At 43.9% G+C, this 15172-nt stretch overlaps 1 protein-coding gene across 1 annotated transcript in view; it reads right to left on the reverse strand.

Annotated features, from left to right (window-relative positions):
- The window catches only part of CMTM4 (CKLF like MARVEL transmembrane domain containing 4), a 68011-nt gene that overhangs the window by 17539 nt on the left and 35300 nt on the right, over nt 1–15172 (reverse strand). The window lies entirely within an intron of this gene.

The raw sequence follows: 15172 nt of genomic DNA on the forward strand, positions 1-15172 counted from the left end.
GGCCTACCTAATTAATTCATGAGCTACGTTTTTTAAAAGTTATCACTGGAGGGGCGCCTGGGTGGCTCAGACAGGCAAGAGTCTGACTCCGGATTTTGGCTCAGGTCACGATCTCACAGTTCCTGGGTTTGAACCCCACACTGGGCTCCGTGCTGACAGTGCAGAGCCTACTTGGGATTCTCTCTCCCTCCTTCTCTCTCTGCCTCTTCTCTGCTTGCCTTCTCTCTCAAAATAAATAAACTTTAAAAAACTTTTTTAATAAAAAATAAAAAAATAAAAGTTACCACTGTACTTGGTCAGAAAAAGTTGGAACGGCAGCTTATAAAAACATTGAAAATTTTACCAGTAATGGCATCGGTTTCTTTCTGAAGAACCAAAGTAATATTCCAGCAATATGTCCCCGGAGATCAGAGCTCATAGTTAAACAGGTATCAGTGGAAATTACCAGGTAAGCTTTTAAAAGATTTCAGGATGGGGAGTGCCTGGGTGGCTCAGTGAAGCATCTGATTCTTGGTTTCTGCTCAGGTCATGATCTGATGGTTAATGTGTTCGAGCCCTGAATCGGGCTTCGCGCAGACAGCACGGAGCCTGCTTGGGATTCTCTCTGTCCCTCTCTCTCTGCCCCTCCGTCACTCACTCTCTCTGTCTCTCTCTCAAAATAAGTAAATCAAAACTTAAAAAAAAAAAAAAAAAAAAAAGATTTCAGGACCAGGTGCCTGGGTGGCTCAGTAGGTTGGGCAGCCGACTTGGGCTCAGGTCAGGATTTCACAGTTGATTTCAATCCCCAAGTTGGGCTCTGTACTGACAGCTCAGAGCCTGGAGCCTGCTTTGGATTGTGTGTGTGTGTGTGTGTGTGTCGCTCTCTCTCTCTCCAAAATAAACAAATATTAAAAAAAAAAATTTTTTTTTTTTAATTTCAGGAGAAGGAAGAGGAGGGGTTCCAATGGCTGAATTAATGGGCCAATGATCAGGACAGGTCAGGTGGTCTTTTACCTAAAACCTAAAACCTAAGATCAGTCTTAGTCTCCCAGCCTCTACTCTACCGCTTCTCTAACAGAGCACTTCTCAGACCACCACATGTTAAGCCTGGGCCAGAACCTGAGGCGAGCCCCCACTTCAAAGGTCCAGGAGGTATAGGCAGGCGACTCGGTGGTCCCAGATTTGTCCTTAGAGCCACCAACAGCTGCATCACGAGAGAGCCCATCAGAAGTGCAGAATTTTTTTTTTTTAATGTTTATGTATTTTTGAGAGAAAGAGAGCTGGCAACAGGCAGAGAGAGAGACACACACAGAATGCGAAGCAGGCTCCAGGCTCTGAGCTGTCGGCACAGAGCCCGACACGAGCCTAGAACTCAGGAACCGTGAGATCATGACCTGAGCTGAAGTCGGATGCTTAACTGACTAAGCCACCTAGGCGCCCAAGAAGTGCAGAATCTCTGCCTCTCCTCCTTGACCACAGGAGTCAGAATATTGTTGTTGTTGTTTGACAAGATCCCCAGATAATTAAACTTTGGGAAAACCCCAAGGCATGGGCTGCTCTGTGACCTCTGACTACTGGAGTCCCACATGTGCCTTTCAGTGCGGGACTCAATGCCACCTCCTCCCCATGCCTTCCCAGATTGTCTCTCTCCCTGCCAGACATTATTTGATTGCCCCTTCTCCTGGGAAGGCTTGTTCATCTGTGATTGCATTCTATCCTTTTTTAAACTTGCTATCATGTCTCTCTCTGCCTCGTGAGCTTTTTGAAGGCAGGGAGGGGCCAGCCCATCTCTTTCCTCCTGAGGCACCAAAGCACAGTTACTTGCACGCTGCCAGCAAACAGGGCCTCGGGAGCCACGAAAAACCCACACCCACAATTGCTAACTTGCTTGGCAGGATCTCCACGTGAAAGGCAGGACAGGGTGGCGCCACTCTATCCACTATCAACATCAGTACTTCCACACTGGGGTGCTTGGGTGACTCATTCAGTTAAAAGTCTCTGGCTCTTGATTTCGGCTCAGGTCATGATCTCACAGTTCATGGAATCGAGCCCCACGTCGGGCTCCGCGCTGACAGCCCAGAGCCTGCCTGGGATTCTCTCTCTTCGCTCCCACCCCCTCCTGCCCCGCTTGTGCCCTCTCTCTCTCTCTCTCTCAAAATAAATAAAAATAAACATTAAAAAAAATATATTTCCACACAGCAATCATAAAAGACACTTCTATCAATACATGGTTTGTGCTTCTATTTTAAGTCAGAGCATGCTGAGACGGGGGTCTTTAAGCACACATTTTGTGCGTCTCCTGATCGCTCTTGTTACAATTCTCTGCAGAAGCAGAGACTTGAATTCTCCATCTGAATTTCATGCCTGACTTGCAATCAGTTCACAAAGAAGTAGTTCATATAAGGGAAACTCCTCAACTTTTTTCTTCCCCCTGTAATTGGATCTAGTAATCCTGGGCAAGAAATAACACACTGTACTGATGAGTTACAAATGTTTCTGGTATGCTAACTTCAACCATATTTGTGTGGGAAGGTAACACCTACCATCTTAAATATTAAAAACGGTTTCAAGAATATGCAAATCTAATAGGCCACTCAATACAGCAGTGAACGAAACAAACAATCTCTGCTCTCTAGCCCATATTCTAATGAAGGAGAAGCTTTTAAAAATTAAATTAAAAATACAGTACACGAGGCAGTGTTAAGTGCAAAGGGGGAAAAAAATCCAAGAAGGGAAGGAGAGTGCAGTGTAACTAGGGCAAAGGTGTTTGAAATGTTAGGCAGAGTGACATGAAAGCCTCACCGAGAATATTCTAGATTTATATAAAGTTTATCATTTATCACAGTCTATTACAAACGATATTCAAATGAAAGAGAATTTCGACTGCCCCCATTCTGACCTCAGTCTGTTCTGATTGAGTTCTTCTTTCCAGTTTATCTCTTAACTTGGGCCAAACACCCTGTGAGCAAAGCATCCTGTGATGGAAACCGAAACTGTCCCCTCAAGCAACAGGCACTGCCCTGAGCCAGCAAGAGCCATCAAGAGCCAGTGGGGCCGACCCCAAGACAATGATCAACCTGACCTTTACTGACCAGCTGCAAGTACCCACCGACTTTTGTCCCACATTTTCCTTCTATAAACCTGGAAGCATTTTTAGCACGTGGGAGATGTCTTGGAGACGTCGTTCCTGGTCTTCCCAGGGCGCGCCTCCCTGAAATCAATTCCTTTCTTCTTTCCCCGCCACTCACCTCTGCCTTTGGATTTTGTCAGCGGCCAGTGGCTGAACCCAGTCTGTCTGGAACCCCCGGAGCCAGGTGCTCTTGCACCCCAGTTACAAAAGGATAAAGTTAAACAGCAAATGGAGAGATACACAGGGCAAGGTCCAAAAGCGTCTCTAACACAGGAGCTCTGTCCTGCAGAGTTTGGAATGCACGGCCCTCCTGGCACGTACATACACATTTTGGTTTACCAGCCTGGAAGCTGTCAACTCTTGCCTTCAGAGTTTTTAGAGCTTGGTTTGCAGCCCCTTCCTAGAGGCCGGTGGGTGGGGCTGAACTCTCTATCACAAGGTCGCTTCGCCTGGCAACCAGCCTCCATCCTTAGGTGCCTTCCACAACAGTCCTCTCATTAACACAAACTCAGGTGTGGTTGAAAGGGAGTTGTTAAGAAGAGCAAAAGAAACCTCTCATCATTTGGGAAACTTCAAGGGTTTTAAGAGCTCTGTGCCAGAAATGAGATGAAGACCAAATATATTATTTCCTGCTATAAATCACAGTGTCATGAGTATTCATAGGTAGACAGAGATACAGATAGATACACACACACACAGCTATACACATACATTAATCAATCCCCTTTTGATAGGTATTTAAGCAGCTTCTAATATTGTTTCGAATAAGCAGTACACTTTTTTGCCTGCCTTTTGGCATAGCAAATGTCAAATTTTCCTCCAGCACAGTGAAGTCTACTGCTAAAGTAAAACCTACCTATTGACCAACAAGAAGAAAGTACGAACTCAAAGTTAATGCTGGAAGCCAACAACTTCAAGGCAACCCAAGAGTCAGAAGTAATTCAACTTATAACTGTTTTGCAGTAGACAAATATCACAATGTAAAATAGTACGGAGTTGTTCAAAAAGGTGCAAATAAGTAACAGCCCTTGTATTTGCTAATTGAGGGATCATGTGTGTCCTTGACAGGGCCCTTTCCATGTAGCACCTACCGACTGACCAAGAGTATTTTTTCATAGTTGGCAAACAAATTTATACTAAAAGGTTGTCAGCAGCTAATTATGACTGGCAAACTCAAAAAGCAGGAAGGGGAAAAAATGTTGACTGATTAAGTTACTATTAAAACTTTTCAAAATTTTGGGGCGCCTGGGTGGCTCAGTCGGTTAAGCGTCCGGCTCTTGGCTTTGGTTCACGTCATGATCTCACGGTTAGTGAGTTCGAGTCCCATATTGGGCTCCGTGCTGACAGTGCAGAGCCTGCTTGGGATTCTCTCTCTCCCCTCCCCTCTCTCTCTGCCCCTCCCCCAACTGGCACACACTCTCTCTCAAATAAATTTTAAAAATAAATAAATCAAACTTTTAAAAATTTCACAGGACCCCATGTTACTATTGGTGGAAGTGTCCAGCGTCAGGACCTTTCTGGAGGCCACAGTAATCAACGGCACTGTTCACCAGTACATCCCATTCTCCCCCTTGCAGGCACACTGTAGGGTTGGAGGCTTGTGCTGTGAGATGTTCCCCATGCAGATTTATTCTCAAGATGATGGAGTTTCTGCCTCAGAACTCCACAAGTGCCGCTCCAGCTTGCTACCATGACTCCTCACCAGGTGGCAATGGAGTATCAATGGGCATTCTGGGGATTTGGCTAATTGGAAGCTGAGTGAGAGACAGGTTACATTTGGGTTCAGTTGTCACTTCCACACATAGTTACTGTAAATCCCCCCACCGCAGGAATGGCTTCCAGATACACTCTGAGCTGACATCATGAAGAAGAAACAGGCCCTAAAATTCACAAGATAGACCAAGATTATATTCAATAATGCAGAGTATGTAATTATAAGCACATACATATGTTCTCCCTTTTTGGTGGGAATCACATGAAATAGAATTGATCAGGGAACGCAAACTGGTGGTTTGAGGAGGTTCCTCAGAAAGTTAAAAATAGAACTACCCTATAACCCAGATATTGCACTACTAGGTATATACCCAAGGGATACAGGTGTGCTATTTCGAACGAGCATATGCACCCCAATGTTTATAGCAGCACTACTGACAATAGCCAAGGTATGGAAAGAGCCCAAATGTCCATCGATGGATGCATGGATAAAGAAGATGTGGTGTATATATACAATGGAGTATTACTCGGCAATCAAAAAGAATGAAATCCTGCCATTTGCAACGACGTGGATGGAACTGGAGGATATTGTGCTAAGTGAAGTCAGTCAGTCAGAGAAAGACAAAAATCATTTGACTTCACTCATATGAGGACTTTAAGAGACAAAACAGATGAACATAAGGAAAGGGAAGCAAAAATAATATAAAAACAGGGAGAGACACAAAACATCAGAGACTCTTAAATACTGAGAACAAACTGAGGGTTGCAGGAGGGGTTTGGGAGGGGGGGATGGGCTCAGTGGGTAAGGGGATGAAACACTGGAATCTACTCCAGAAATCATTACTGCATTCTATGCTAACTTGGATGAAATAAACAAATTAATTAATTAATTAATTAAAATATAAAATAGATCAGAATTCCAGGGTGTATGGCAGGAACCTACAGCAGTGCTACAAAGAATGAGAACGTGTGTGGAAGATGACAATTCATGCATCCCAATTTGTAAGACGCTATCTGACAAACCCTGAAATGATGCGGTCGGAAAGCCCCAAAGACAACGGCACTCAAAATGGCCTCCGGTGCATTGAAATCGACCGAAGAAGCCAACGTGCCAGTGACAACCTGCTACACACATTCATCCATAAGAGGATGTACAGAGCATAGCAGCCTAACAGCACAGGTAATGGTGCTGCTCAATACAAAATAGTGGCAATTTAAAATGTGAGTTGCTAGGGGCACCTGTCTGGCTCAGTTGGTGGAGGCTGCAATTCTTGATCTTGGGGTTGTGAGTTTGAGCCCCACACTGGGCATACAGATTATTTAAAAAGAAAATCTTAAAAAATAATAAAATTTAAATTGTTCTAGTGTACACCTACATTTTTGTATACTCTGATTCTGTATACTTTTTCAATATTAAACTGATCATACTAAAAATTCAAATATGACCTATATTAGTGGAGGCCTAAAAACAGAAAGAAAACAGCTCTTAAATTCATAATTTTGTGTGTTTCTCATTAAAAATATTCATTCTTGTACCTAGCTTTCTATTTTTAATTTAATATATTTTTCCTGTGGGAAAAGTGGGCCTCCAACGTCACATGAGTCTCAAGCCACTTACAGCCAGCAACTACTTCTGGTTTGAATAACAAAAGGTTTGAATGGGTGAGAGATCTGGGAATGGCCAGTGAGGACGCTCCCTCTCCCTGCCTCAGCAGCCAGCAGTGTTCCGGGAGGGGGTGGCCTCTGAGTAAGGCTCATGGGAGATGTGTACTATTCGTGAAAAGAAAACCTCCCTTGTGTTAAGCCATTGAGATTTTAGTTTGTTTGTTGCTGAAGCATAATCCAGCTCATACGGACTAGGAAGGGAACTCCTAGGAAGGAAATTTCACAACATGTTCTAGGTCTCTAGTACAAAACTGCTTATTTTACTAGATGAATATGTCATTCACTCTTTTTCTTTTCTTTTTTTTTTAAGGTTATTTATTTTGAGAGGGAGCATGCGCACAAGTGAGGGAAGGGCAGACAGAGTGAGGGAGAGGGAGAATCCCAAGCAGAATGTGGGGCTTGAACTCACAAACCTTAAGATCATGATCTGAGCCAAAGCTGGATGCTTAACCAAGCCACCCAGATGCCCGTTACCACTCGTAAAGACACCAGATCCAAATGGTTTTACAAACTCTTACCAGATTGTCAAGGTAAAGATATAGAGATATTGACTATGGTATTTAAACTTTTAAAACAAAAGCATAAAATATTTGGAATTTCAGGAATCCGTCTATGTGGTAGGACTGTGGATAGATTTTTTTTTAAAGATTTTATTAAGTAATCTCTACACCCAACATGGGGCTCGAACTCACAACCCCAAGATCAAGAGTTGCACATTGCACTAATGGAACCAGCCAGGCACCCCATGTAGGCTTCTTTGACTTTCCAGAATTTCCACAATGAGGATGTGTGCTTTTATTTTAAAAAATTAAATATTCCATGTATAAACACTTTCTGAAACACACTGGCTTATTATGAGTTAAATGTTAGTGACCTCTAAGAATCAATCCTTACTTGTTTTGAAACCATTCATGAATATTTAAAATCGACATTAAAAGCTCTAATGGAAAATGAAAGTCACTCTGCAAGTCCATGTTGGTCCCATTTCTTTATCAGAAGACTTCATCATTCCTAAACCCTTCCTGAGAGCACACAACCCCTCTCCTGGAAGCCACTGCACTATAAGTGCAGGGAGTGAGCACAGAACAACCTGGAGACCAGCACGTAATAAAAAGGCCGGCCTTACTCTAATGTGATGGCAGGGACCCCCATGAAGGAAGAGTAACCCTAGTAGGTATGAAGATATCTTCAAAGATCAGACGACATCCTAACCTTCCTTGATTATTAGTTTATCAAAGGATCTAATCAAACTCACTTAAAGATATGCATACAAGTCGGTGAAGCATCTGACTTGGGGTCAGGTCATGATCTCACAGTTTGTGGGTTCGAGCCCCGCATCGGGATCTGTGCTGACAGCTCAGGGCCTGGAGCCTGCTTCCGATTCTGTCTCCCTCTCTGTCTGCCCCTCCCCCACTTGTGCTCGCTCACTCTCTCTCTCTCTCTCAAAAATAAAATAAACACACACACAAAAATTTAAGATACACATACAAACAAAAATCACAATATTTAAAAATAGTTTTAAGGAGTCTCAAAACCACCAGATGCAAAATGACTGTCCAAATGAAGACTATCTCCAACAATCTGAATCGGCAGTGGCTTCTATGTGGCCACACAACTTCTCCAGTGACCCTGACTGCTCTGTGGCACCTAGAGGCTTGCTGGGATTAGGGTCTCAGTTCCAACACAGCCAACACACCTCATTATACACACAAAGACAGGTAACTGTCCAGGTGCCAAGGCTCAGTGCCCAGAGAAGTGCTGAGGTTTGGAAAACTGACAGTCGCCGAGAGCTTGGGCAGCAGCAGAGGTCTTGAGAAGTCTTCCTGGGAGCAACTGGACTCAGGGGGTCTCAGAGGAGAAGCAGGAGAGAAAGCTTGCGTGAGGTGGTGACTCACTTTCAAACTGAGACCCTTGGTTGGGGGTAAAGTGGAGGGCAGGGACAGAACCCAGTCCTTGACCAAAGTACCTCAGTTTTCATGTTTATACTCCCATTAACAGTCGGTCCTAAACTTCGCTGACCAAACAACAGAACACCTCTTTATAGCCTTCTCAACTAATGTTCCAGGAAGCATCCAAATCATGAGCCTGGTTTCTACACTGGGAAATTATTTCTGTTGTGCTTTAAAAAACAGTATTTTGGGGGTGCCTGGGTGGCTCAGTCGGTTAAGCATCTGACTTCGGCTCAGGTCATGATTGCTTCAGATCCTCTGTCCCCCTCTGCCCCTCCCCAACTGGTGTGGCGTACACGCTGTCTGTCTCTCTCTCTCTCTCTCTCTCTCTCTCAAAAATAAATAAATCTTATGAATGAATCAATGAATCAACGGATCAAATGTCCCTCTTCCCACCAAAACTGAAAAAAATATTTGAAAGATGAGACATGGCTTGTATTTAGCCTCAAAGACCCGACGCTGCTTCTGCTGTAAGCCTTCCTGATGAGCAGAAGGGAGAAGCGAGAGAGGGCAGGAGAGGTGCAAGGCAGTGACCATGCCTCAGAACCAGCTCCATTCTTTTTTTTTTTTTTTTTTTAAATTTTTTTTTTTCAACGTTTTTTATTTATTTTTGGGACAGAGAGAGACAGAGCATTAACGGGAGAGGGGCAGAGAGAGAGGGAGACACAGAATCGGAAACAGGCTCCAGGCTCCGAGCCATCAGCCCAGAACCTGACGCGGGGCTCGAACTCACGGACCGTGAGATCGTGACCTGGCTGAAGTCGGACGCTTAACCGACTGCGCCACCCAGGCGCCCCAGAACCAGCTCCATTCTTAACCACCTCACAGCGGAGGCTGAGACGGGAGCCGGAGCTAGAAGCGCAGAAGGGGCACGAGGCCTTTCCCCCGCCATCTTTCTGCATCCTGAGGCCAGGGGTTGTAAGCTGCTCTCCATATGTACAGGCTTTTAAATGACAGAGCACCTTAAAACAGAAGCTGCCAGGCCAGAAGCCACGCTACGTGTTCTGCAGAGGGCCTCCAATGGCTGGCCGTGTGCTGCCAGCCACCTCAGAATAACAATGGTTTGCATGTAGGAGCATCTGTAAGGTAAGGATGCTCTCAGGCCCCGTGCTGGGCACGGTCCATTCGCTGTCTGATACTCACTCAGGAAGCAGGTGGCATCTCCATCGTGTGGCCAGAAGATTGGTCCAAGGCCCCAAAGGTGTGGTTCCACAGACCTCGTTCTCCTAGGCCAGATGTCTAACATAGAACTTACTTACCAGGGTCTAGTTCCTCCCCACACTCTTGGAAAAAAGCAACACTGTATGGCTCCTCTTCAAGGAACACAGGAGACCCGGCAACCAGTGCCACAAGGCTCCCTGACAAAGCACACAACTTTGATCATTCTCAAAGGGATCTAACTACAGTAACATCTTAATTTGCCTAAACAGAATAACCCACTGAGTTGCCACTCTCAAGGGAGGCCATCCCCTGAGGAAAGTAGATTTAAAATATTTCCCTCCTCTCTCCCCTGAGACAATCGAGCACTGAGCAAATCTGGGGGAAGGGGGTGGTTCTCAAACAAAGGAGCTAATGGTGTCAAGGGATTTGAGCTATGGATTTGAGAGAGGCGGAGATTTAAAACAGAACTACCTGCTCAGGAAGGGCAAGGACCCCCTCAGGCGCTAAAGCCACCAAGGCGGCTGTTTAGGCAGAATTAGTTTAACCAAAGGAGCCAAGGGGCAGAAGCAAATAAGTGCCTTATTGTTGAGAAGAAAGGGAGAGACAGACAAAAGGGGGAAGGGAGGCTGCCAAGGACTCAGGGCAGAAAGAAGAAAACGGGAGACCAGGGCAAGGTGACCAGCACCTCCACCAGCTCTGTTAGCCATGCCCTGCGGGTACCACATTCGGAGCAGTGCCTGCTTCAAACCCCGAAGGCTTTGTTTTCTGTGAAGGACAGAAGGCTCGAGCTGCTGTCGGCCTGGTCTGGTCTGAGCCGAGGGTGTTATAAGGCCAACCCAACAGGTGTTCCTGATAGATTTTCCAAGCCAGGGTCTACTGTGTAAATAATTTTGCCATTTTGAAATCCTAAAGCCATACACATAAGAGTTGAACTCAGGGGATTGCATTTCAAGTTCTTTTTTTCTTTTCTTTTCTTTTTTTTTTTTTTGACAAGACTCTCACCTATAACATAAATTATCAGACTTATAGCATAAGTGAGCTCGATCACACACACATTAAACCCACAGGTCACTTGTACACAGTGGCTGGCCATGGCATACCACAGTGTTAGATCAAAACAAGTCTATTTTTAGACGTCCAACTACGTACGGCCCATAACAGTATTCCCGAAGTGCAAAACATCTTGTTTTTTAAAAAAGTTTAGAAAATCTTATTATGTGGTTTGATGATAGAATTGCACATGACTTCAGAAAACCACAGGACGGTCAGCATCTTTCTTGCCAAAAAAATGCCCACAACATTTTCCTGCAAATGCCACCCTGCCCAAAAAGCTACATTTTCAGACCATTTAAAGTAGTAATGGAGCAAAAACAACGCACATGTAGATGTGGAGGACACAAGAGACAAGCTGCCTTCAAACCACACACATGTGAAGATGGTTAACGATGCTGCTGGCATTCGGGTTGCCTTTCCCCTCCCTTCCTTTCTCATGTCCTTGCTTCATGGATAAAGCTGAAATCCCAGGAAGTAGCCTCCCAACCCTCATGATTCAAAAGTAAAACCTGCCCCCTCTCCTTCATCTCTCTGCTTTAACTCTTGGGCACCTCCCCACCGTAGCATCTCTGAAAAACACCTTAACCAAATGGCAAGAAGGGCACTGTTTTTCTCATTGAATGAGAAACTAGCAGTCCAAGAGGAGCTTTTTTCCTCCTCTTGGATTAATTTGGGGTCAAAATAGTGAAATGCATATCCTAAGAGACCAGGAGATAGATAGACAGAAAGATAGATAAAACAGATAATATATATAAATGTATATATTTGAATAACATTCAAATCTTGGTTTCTAAATACTATTATTTTCCAGTGAAAGGAACCAGGGCTCCCTTGGAGAATTCAAGGGCTAAGGTAGGGAAATCTAAGAGGAATCTGGATATCTTGTGTCTGAGGATGAAGGGAACATGTCTAAAGGACATTGGAGACAGTTCCAAAGGGCTCCCACTGGCCAAATCTGGGACAATTTGAGCACCAAAATAAATAATAACAGTTAAATATTAAAAGACTGTGAATAAAACATGAACCCATGAGCCCATACTGACATAAATAAACAGGGGAGAAGAGAAAACTCTTCCTTGCAGTTGAAATCCAGCTAATAAATACAGAAGGAATGATGGATTCAGACAATCGCCATTTGGCAACCATCATAACCTACTGAATTCGAGCAAGAATCAATGGATATTAAAACTCATGAGGAAAAGTTTGAGGAGCTACAGGATATTTACATGCTCTAAAAGTATCTCCCCACAAAAAAATACTTACTAATTATACAGGAAAGAATAGTAACTTGACAGTGGAGAAGCCTGGCAGATATCACTTTAACCAAGTTCGGATTACCAGTAATGGAACGAATCTAGCTCATTTGCCTCTGATATGAGGCACTAAGAAAAATGCCCCATCATTTCTGTGGTATTCCTGACAATACCACAAAATAAGCAGCATCTAAACATGAGAAAACGTCAAACTCAAATTGAGGGGCATTCTACAAAATAAATGGCCTGTATTCCTCTAAAATGTCAATGTCACAAAACACAAAGGCTGTGGAACTATTCCAGATTCAAGGAGATTAAAAAGACGTGACGACTGAACGCAATACATGACCCAGGATTTTCTTGTACTATATAGAGCAGTCTTGAGACAACCAGAGAAACATGAATAAGGTCTAAAGTTTAGCTTCAGTATTTTATCAGTGTTAATTTCCTGACTTTGATCATCTTCCTGCGGTTTTGTAACAACACCTTTGTAACAACACCAGTCTTACCTTTAAAGACATTGACATATTGAAGGATAAATAGGCATCAAGTATGCACTACACGCTCAAAAAAGTTAAAATATTATATAAATATACACATACACATACATACACCTACACACAGAAAGAAAGGATAAAGTAAATGTGGTAAAAAGTTAACATTTGGAGAATCCAGGAGAAAGTATGTATTATTCAGTACCAACCTTGCAACCTTTGTGTAAGTCTGAAATTATTTCAAAACCAAAGGTCTTTTTAAATGACCAAAAATACTGAAATCTATTAAATATAGAAAAATCCATGAGTTTTTAACAGGTCATTTCAAGGGGGTGAAACCCCAATGTTTACCTTTGGGGGTTGCTAAAGCATCAGCTTGTTATTAGAAAACAAGTAAAGGACAAAGACCAAGCAGGTACCTTGCTTGCCTTTCCAGTACAAACTGTATTTAAAGGCAATCAAATGGGTGATGAGGGAAAGTTCCTTACCAGAATTCCAGCTAGTAAACGCAGAAGGACTGACAGAATTAGAAAATTACCAGTTGGTAGTGGACCTGGGCCAGTTTCTCAACCCACCTGAAAGCTAGATGTTAACTTGGTTGTATTTTATATATATATATATATATATTTTTTTTTTTTTTTTCCTCTGCCAACTTATCAAAATCATCCTTCTAACCCCCATTTGTGTCACCCTCCACTAAAGCTTTCTATGGCGCTTCAGCTCAATTACCCTCCCCTCACTCAGACTTCTATAGCTCTTGGTCTAAAACCAATGGTTCACATACTTGGTTCACATGGAGACCTTTTCAAAATTCTGAAACCAATACTCTACTCCAGAACAAAGTTTCCCAAACTTGGCACTATTGACACTTCGGACTGGAGAATTCTTCGTTGTGGGGGTCGTCCTGTGCATCGTCTGATGTTTAGCAGCATCCCTGGCCTCTACCCGCCAGGTGCCAGTACTCAACCCACCCCTGTGGTGGCAACCAAAAATGTCTCCAAATACTGTCACATGTTCCCTGAGAGGCAAAATCTCCCACTTCCAAGGAGAACCACTGACCCAGGTTACGATTATCATTGGCTGTTAAGCTATTGAGTAAAAGGTCAACGAGGAGTTTTAAATAGCTAGATCAGGCTCAAAACACCTGTACCCACCGGTCAATCCTGGCATCGCTAAAAGTGAGACAATCAGACATTGCTTTCTTTTTTTTTTTTTTTTTTTTTTTTTCTAATTTTTTTTTTTTTTTAATGTTTATTTTTGAGACAGAGAGAGACAGAGCATGAACGGGGGAGGGTCAGAGAGAGGGAGACACAGAATCGGAAACAGGCTCCAGGCTCTGAGCTGTCAGCACGGAGCCCGACGCGGGGCTCGAACTCAAGGACCGCGAGATCATGACCTGAGCCGAAGTCGGCCGCCCAACCGACTGAGCCACCCAGGCGCCCCTCAGACATTGCTTTCTGATGTCGATGCAATAGGTTGTACACAGCAGGACCTAGAAAACTTTCTTGCCACCCCCTAAAATCGAGCCTCCAGAGCTAACCCTAGTGTACAGGAAATGGAAGTTAGAAAAGCATGTTGGGGCACCTGGGTGGCTCAGCTGGTTGAGCGTCCAACTCTTGGTTTCAGCCCAGGTCATGGTCTCATGGTTCATGGGTTTGAGCCCCACGTTGGGCTCTATACTGACAGTGTGGACCCTGCCTGGGATTCTCTCTGTCTCCCTCTCTCCCTGTCCCTCCCCCACTCACTCTCTCTGTCTCTCCCTCAAAAATAAGTAAACTTAAAATCAGAAAAAGAAAGAAAAGCATGTTAAAATTACACTGAGGAGGCCATCAACCAAATTCAAAATGTGAGAAATGCTACACAACAAACTACCTAACGTCATCAACCAATCAATAGCATAAAAGGAGGGGGGGCTGCTGTTGCAGACTAAGAGACACTAAGAGGGGCGCTGGGTGGCTCAGTCAGTTAAGTGTCTGACTTCGGCTCAGGTCGTGATCCCACGGTCCGTGAGTTCGAGCCCCACATCTGGCTCTGTGCTAACAGCTCAGAGCCTGGAGCCTGCTTCAGATTCTGTGTCTCCCTCTCTCTCTGCCCTTCCCCGATTCACTCTCTGTCCCTCTCTCTCTCTCAAAATAAATAAACATTAAAAAAGAGAGAGAGAGAGAGAGACTAAGAAACGTATCAAGCAGAAGCAACGTGCAGATCTTCTTTAGATCCTGACTCAAACAAACCTAAAAGGCACTTTTGCGATCCCTGGAGAAAAAGAAACACATACTAGATTTTAGATGATATTAAGGAACTATTAATTATTTAGATGTGATAATATTGTGCATGTGTCATTTAGGGGAAAAAGTCTTCAACTGTTAGAGATGTATACTAAGTAGTTACAGTTGAAATGCTATCATATCTGAGACCAGCTTTAGAATATGTCAGGCAGAAAAATGGGAGGAGTTGATAAAGAAGAAAATAAGGGGCTCCTAGATGGCTCAGTCAGTTAAGCAGTTAAGCGTCCAACTCTTGGTATCGGCTTAGGTGGTGATCCCGAGGTCGTGCAATCGAGCCCTGTGACGGGCTCTGCACTGAGCACGGAACCTGCTTGGGATGCTCTCTCTCTCCTTCTCTCTCTGCCCCTCCCACCCTCTAAATAGATAGACAGACAGATAGATAGATAGATAGATAGATAGATAGATAGATAAGTAAAATGTTGATGACCACTGAAGATGGGTGAAGGGTATACAGGGATACATAACGCTATCCTCTGTACTAACACGAAGG

The sequence above is a fragment of the Panthera leo genome, chromosome E2, assembly GCF_018350215.1.
Source record: "Panthera leo isolate Ple1 chromosome E2, P.leo_Ple1_pat1.1, whole genome shotgun sequence".
Taxonomy (NCBI): Eukaryota; Metazoa; Chordata; class Mammalia; order Carnivora; family Felidae; genus Panthera; species Panthera leo.